The sequence below is a fragment of the Neophocaena asiaeorientalis genome, unplaced genomic scaffold, assembly GCF_003031525.2.
Source record: "Neophocaena asiaeorientalis asiaeorientalis breed wild unplaced genomic scaffold, Neophocaena_asiaeorientalis_V1.1 scaffold45, whole genome shotgun sequence".
NCBI classification, from domain to species: Eukaryota; Metazoa; Chordata; class Mammalia; order Artiodactyla; family Phocoenidae; genus Neophocaena; species Neophocaena asiaeorientalis.
Window position 1 is genome coordinate 2,282,523 of NW_020174642.1, and position 6,035 is coordinate 2,288,557.

At 42.4% G+C, this 6,035-nt stretch overlaps 1 protein-coding gene across 1 annotated transcript in view; it reads right to left on the bottom strand.

Annotated features, from left to right (window-relative positions):
* TMEM50B (transmembrane protein 50B) overlaps nt 1-3,501 on the bottom strand; it is a 36,786-nt gene extending 33,285 nt beyond the window's left edge. The window contains exon 1 of the mRNA XM_024758141.1: nt 2,668-3,501. The gene's annotated coding sequence lies outside the window, so the exon portion shown is untranslated. The remainder of the gene's footprint in view (nt 1-2,667) is intronic.
* Nucleotides 3,502-6,035: the final 2,534 nt, after the last annotated feature.

Sequence of the window (6,035 nt, forward strand, 5' to 3'; positions counted from 1 at the left end):
TTGGGTCTTCGTTGCTGAGCACGGGCTTTCTCTAGTTATGGCGAGCGGGGGCTACTCTTCCTCGCGGTGCGCGGGTTTCTCATTGCGGTGGCTTCTCTTGTTGCGAGCGTGGGCTCTAGGCGTGTGGGCTTCAGTAGTTGTGGCACAAGGGCTCAGTAGTTGCGGCTCACAGGCTCTAGAGCACAGGCTCAGTAGTTGTGGTGCAGGTTGTTGAAATAATCCAAGTGAAGGATGATATGGGGACCTCCCTGGCTGTCTAGTGGTTAAGACTCTGCGCTTCCACTTTAGGGGGCACAGGTTCGACCCCTGGAAGGGGAACTAAGATCCCACATCCCTCATGCCTCATGGCACGGCCACCAAAAATATAAATAAATAAAATAAAATTTAAAAAGATACGACGTGGGCTTCCCTGGTGGCGCAGTGGTTGAGAGTCCGCCTGCCGATGCAGGGGATGCGGGTTCGTGCCCCGGTCCGGGAGGATCCCACATGCCGCGGAGCAGTTGGGCCCGTGAGCCATGGCCGCTGAGCCTGCACGTCCGGAGCCTGTGCTCCGCAACGGGAGAGGCCACAACAGTGAGAGGCCCGCGTACTGCAAAAAAAAATAATAATAATAATAAAAAGATATGACTTCCATGACCTCCTGACTCCACGGCCAGATCTAATCCCCTTAGTACTTCATTATTAATCTTGTTATTTGATTAATACATACCTTCCCCTGAAGAGAGCAAAATCCACGAAGGACATTCCATGCCCATTTTTGCTCAATGTAGTTCTCCCAGAGCCTAGCACAGTGGCCTGGCATACAATAGGCACTCAAATACTTGTTGAATGACTGACTCTAACTATTTTGTCTTTCAAATCTTGAAATGCAATACCTGTCTCATTATCCTGTCACACACACAAAAAAAGTCTACTTCTTTATACCTAGGTTTATTTAAACTGATAATCTGTAGACGCTGGTAAAAAGAAGGATCATTTCAATGAGGGAAATAAATCTTGCCAGGACAATATATTAAAACATATTATTTCTTTTTTTTGGCCACACCACATGGCATGCAGAACTTCCCCGACCAGGGATCGAACCCATGCCCCCTGCAGTAGAAGCACAGAGTCTTAACCACTGGACTATCAGGGAAGTCCCTAAAACATATTATTTCTTAAAACCATTCTCCCTGCTTCCTCAAGTCCAGATCCTGCCAGAATTTTCTAAAACTCAGACCAGATCGTGCCTTTCATCAAAAACTTCCAACAGCCTAAGATAAAGTCCAAAAGATACAGGGTACTTACAGTCTCCCCTATTATAGCTTTCTTATCTCCTACTATCTTGATGTACTCTTTACTCCAGCCACAAAGAAATAAAAGGGAGAAGTTAGCCAGTACTTATTGAATACCTACTGTTAGGAAAACTGCTGAATATTTTTAATATATTTATTTACATATTTCTATATCTATTTCTATATGTCTGTCTATGTCCTTGGAATACCCCTTTCATCTCTTTGTCTACAGACAAACTCCCAATTCAACCTTCAGGACACACATCAGCCAAGTTTGGAAATAACTGAACCAGATTACATCAAGGATCCCTTCCGTTGCTAAGATTCTGAGAACCATGACCCTTCTAGTAATGAAGCAGTCTCCAAGAGTGATATGAACTAGAAAGTTCAAAAGATTTCATCATTAATTTCATCTACGTCAAAACATACAATTAACAAACCAAGTGAAATGTGTAAACCTTTATTGATCCTGGTTTCCAAAAAAAAATGTTTTTAAGGCAGTCTGGGCCAACTGGGTAAATCTGAATACAGGACAGAGAATATTACAGAATTATTTTCCCAGATGTGATAATGATAGTATTGTGGTTACGTAAAGAGAATGACCTTGTTAGGAGATGCATTCTTACATATTTAGGGGTGAGGTGTCGATGTCAGCAACATATGATCAAATGGTTAAGGAAAAAAAAAAGGTAAAGCAAATATGGCAAAATGTTGAATGTACTGTTCAATTTTTTTGTATGTTTAAAATTTTTTTATAATAAAAAGTTGAAAAAATAGAAAGCCATACTATCATGAATTGCCACCTAAAAAAGATGACTGCTACACAATCCCAGAGCTGATCCACCCATGGCAAAACTTCACTCACTCTCTGAGGCCATCTTTACCTAGGTTTCCCAGCAGAAGCCATGCTTAGGCATCTTTGCATCCTCCGGGATTGCTCAGAAAATGCCCTACTCCCCAGTTCAGAGACACCACACAGGTGAAAGGGAACCCACCTGGCAAGCAGTATTGCGATGCCAAAGGCCTAGAGTAAGAACATTTCTAAGGGGCTCAAAGGAAGTGGATGCCTTGAAGTACCAATTATCCTCCTCCAGCATTAGCCACCATGCAGGCAGCTAACAGTACAGGCTTTGGAGTTAGCACTGGCCTGGGCCCTCTCCTACCTTCAGCCTCTTCCCAGCTGTGCCTACTTGGCCATGTTCATTTATCCATTCCACTTTTAATGGAATAGTCGCTGTGTGACAGGCACTGTTCAATCTTTAAGTGTCCTTGGGCTACGGTCCTCTGAGGTGTAAACTGGGGATATGACAGCACATCCCTCAGTAAGTGAGAATTAATAAGAAAAGCAGTGTCCAGCACATGTGATCACTCAATGCTATCAACCACTACCTACCAAGAAGATGGTTCACATACATACGACTGCTTTTGTAGAGGGCACTCTGCTCCTGGCAGTACTGCCATTACTATCTGCAAGAGAAAAACGATTACTATCTCTGGGTGATGATGGCAGATATACATAGCACCTCATTCTGCTCCCTCTTGAAACTTCACGAAAACTGCAATCAATAAAAGGAGTTTTTAAAAAGTCATAAACTCCTAACGATAGGGAGAACAGAAGATGACACAATAGCAATAAAATTTTGAAAGCTGGAAAGCAGATGGACATGGTAACTGACTTAGCACACCCAAGAAAGCCGAATTCCCAAGCCAGTGGTGGGGAAAGCTGAGAGCCAACACAGTGACAACTTGGGAGGAAGCAGGAAGAAAAGTGAGATCCCAGAACCTGTCCCTTTTCTCGTCATGGTACTGGCAACTGCTTCTTCCATATCCTGGCAGAAATCTGAGGCTTTCTCCCCCCTATGTCTTGTGTTCTGGACTGGGGGATACCAGGCACAACAGAAGATGCAGGTATCATACTGAAAACTGGGCAGAAGGGACCTCTGTTCCTCTGTTCTGGTGCAGAAGACCAGCAGCCAGATCCTTCCCTTCCAGATAAGAATCTGGAAAGCTATGCAGAGAAAGAAAACAAAATCACTATAACCTCAGAGATAAGAGAACATATTGCATTTTAAAGCAAGAATAGGATGCTATCATAAGAAACATTCAGAGACTAAAAAATAGCTTTGAAAAATAAAAACATAACTGTGGAATTTTTTTTAATCCAAATACAAAGGTTGAGAAATAAAAGTTAAGAAAATCTAGCAGTGAGAATTCCCCGGTGGTCCAGTGGTTAAGACTCCACTCCTTTATTGCCGAGGGCGTGGGTTTGATCCCTGGTCGGGGAACTAAGACCTCACAAGCCACGTGGTGCCCCCAACCCCCAGTCCCCCAAAATCTAGCAGTAAGTAGGTGGAAAACAGAAGAAAACAGGTAAGAAAATTAGAAGACCTTTAAAAGGTTCACATCTAAATAAGAGGTGTTTCAGGAGACACTATAGAGAATACAAGGGAGAAAAATAACAAAATATTCAGGAAAATCTCTCCAGAATAGAAAGTACTGTATTTCCAGATTTAAAGGGCCCATCAGATACTCAACCTAATGGATGAAAATAGACCCACGCTAAGACAGGCCATTTTAAATTTCAAACCACTGGAGTCAAAGCATAAATTAGTCTGCAGAAATTAAAAACAAAACAAAACAAAAAAAAATAGCAGAAACTAACACAACATTGTAAAGCAATCATACGCCAAAAAAAATTAATTTAAAAAAAACAGGTCAAATACAAAGGATCAGGAATCATAATACTTTGGAATTCTCAGCAACACGAGAAGCAAGATGACAATGGACCAATTACTTCAAAATTCTGAAAGAAAATTACTTCCAACTAAAATTCTATTACCAGCCAAAATATCAGTCAAGTATGAGGATAGAATCAAAACATATTCAGACAAGCAACGTCTCCAAGAAAACGTAACTCTTCTTGTCAAGAAGCTACTGGAGTCTGAGTGCCACTGGAGAGAGTAAATCAACGAAAGAGAATACATGAAAGAGCCCCACACAGGAGAGCTAAAGAAGATCCAGCTATGCCCCAGACGAGAAGGACAACCAGGCCAGACTGAAGCAGTGTAACCAGGTACTATGCCAGCTTTTTTTTTTTTTTTTAAGTTTTTATTTATTTATGGCATGCAGGATCTTAGTTCCCCAACCAGGGATCAAACCCGTGGCCCCTGCAGTGGAAGTGCAGTCTTTTTTTTTTTTTAATACATCTTTATTGGAGTATAATTGCCTCACAATACCGTGTTAGTTTCTGTTGTACAGCAAAGTGAATCAGCCATATGCATACATATATCCCCATATCCCCTCCCTCGAGCCTCCCTCCCACCCTCCCATCTCACCCCTCTAGGTCGTCGCAAAGCACTGAGCTGATCTCCCTGTGCTATGCGGCTGCTTCCCACTAGCTATTTTACATTTGGTAGTGTATATATGTCCATGCTACTCTCCCACCACCCCACTTCCATGTCCTCAAGTCCATTCTCTATGTCTAAGTCTTTATACCCGCCCTGCCACTAGGTTCATCAGTACCGTTTTTTTTTTTTTTTTTAGATTCCATATATATGTGTGAGCATACGGTATTTGTTTTTCTCTTTCTGACTTACTTCGCTCTGTATGACAGACTCTAGGTCCAACCACCTCACTACAAATAACTCAATTTCGTTTCTTTTTATGGTTGAATAGTATTCCATTGTATATATGTGCCACATCTTCTTTATCTATTCATCTGTCGATGGACATGTAGGCTGGTAAGTGCAGAGTCTTAACCACTGGACCACCAGGGAAGTCCCTATCCAGGTTTTTAACCTGAGGACTGAATGAACCTGACCCAGATTCCTATCTGTACTCAGCTGTGCTTGGCTTGATCCTGATCATATGCTGGTACAGTTCCTGCTTTCCTTCTGAACCCTGCAGGCTGCATCAGCAAAGGATATTCACTTCCCTCACAGAAGGTTCTACTTTGACCTACACTGATCACTGCATGCAGGCCACGGTGAGCAGCCCACTCCCTCAGACTGTATTTCTGCCATCTTTCCAGTATTTGGTGCACACTAGAGCCCTCTGATGCCCTGACTGGAGTGAACACCGTATCCAAGACTCCCTCGTAACACTGCCCACTGACCTCCTGAGAAAGGGCCCCTGTCAGGGAAACAGGGAAGCTGAAACCATTCCGTCCTGCTCATCTTTCCTGGAAGCTTTCATCTAAAAGTGACAATATTGTCCTTTCCTTACACAGTCAGGTTTGTGCTTACAATTATGGAACAAATTTTTAATCTCAAATTGGGAAAGCACTAGCATTTTCTAATAAGCCTGTTTGGACCTCATCTGTGCTCTGAGGAAAATAACTTTGTTATCACAGTTTATTTAATGAACAATCCACTGTTAATAAAGACACAGTTTATAGTCCTGTAAGGTTTCAGTTTAACTGCAGAAACTAATAAGGTGTTATGATTTTAGAGTCTGGTAGAAATGATTAATCACAAGGTATTATGATTTTGTTGCCCTCTGGAACATTAACCAATTATATCTAACTCAGCAATTTTATTGAGACATTCCTTTCCCTGTGGACTACACAGGTATCTATTTCTTAAATCCTCTTAAAACCAGTTCTTTGTGGGACTTCCCTGGTGGTCTAGTGATTAAGAACCCACCTTCCAATGCAGGGGACTCAGGTTCGATCCTGACTGGGGAACTAAGATCCCACATGCCGCAGGGCAACTAAGCCTGCGGGCAACTAGCGAGAAACCCTAAACAAAGAGCCCTGTGCAC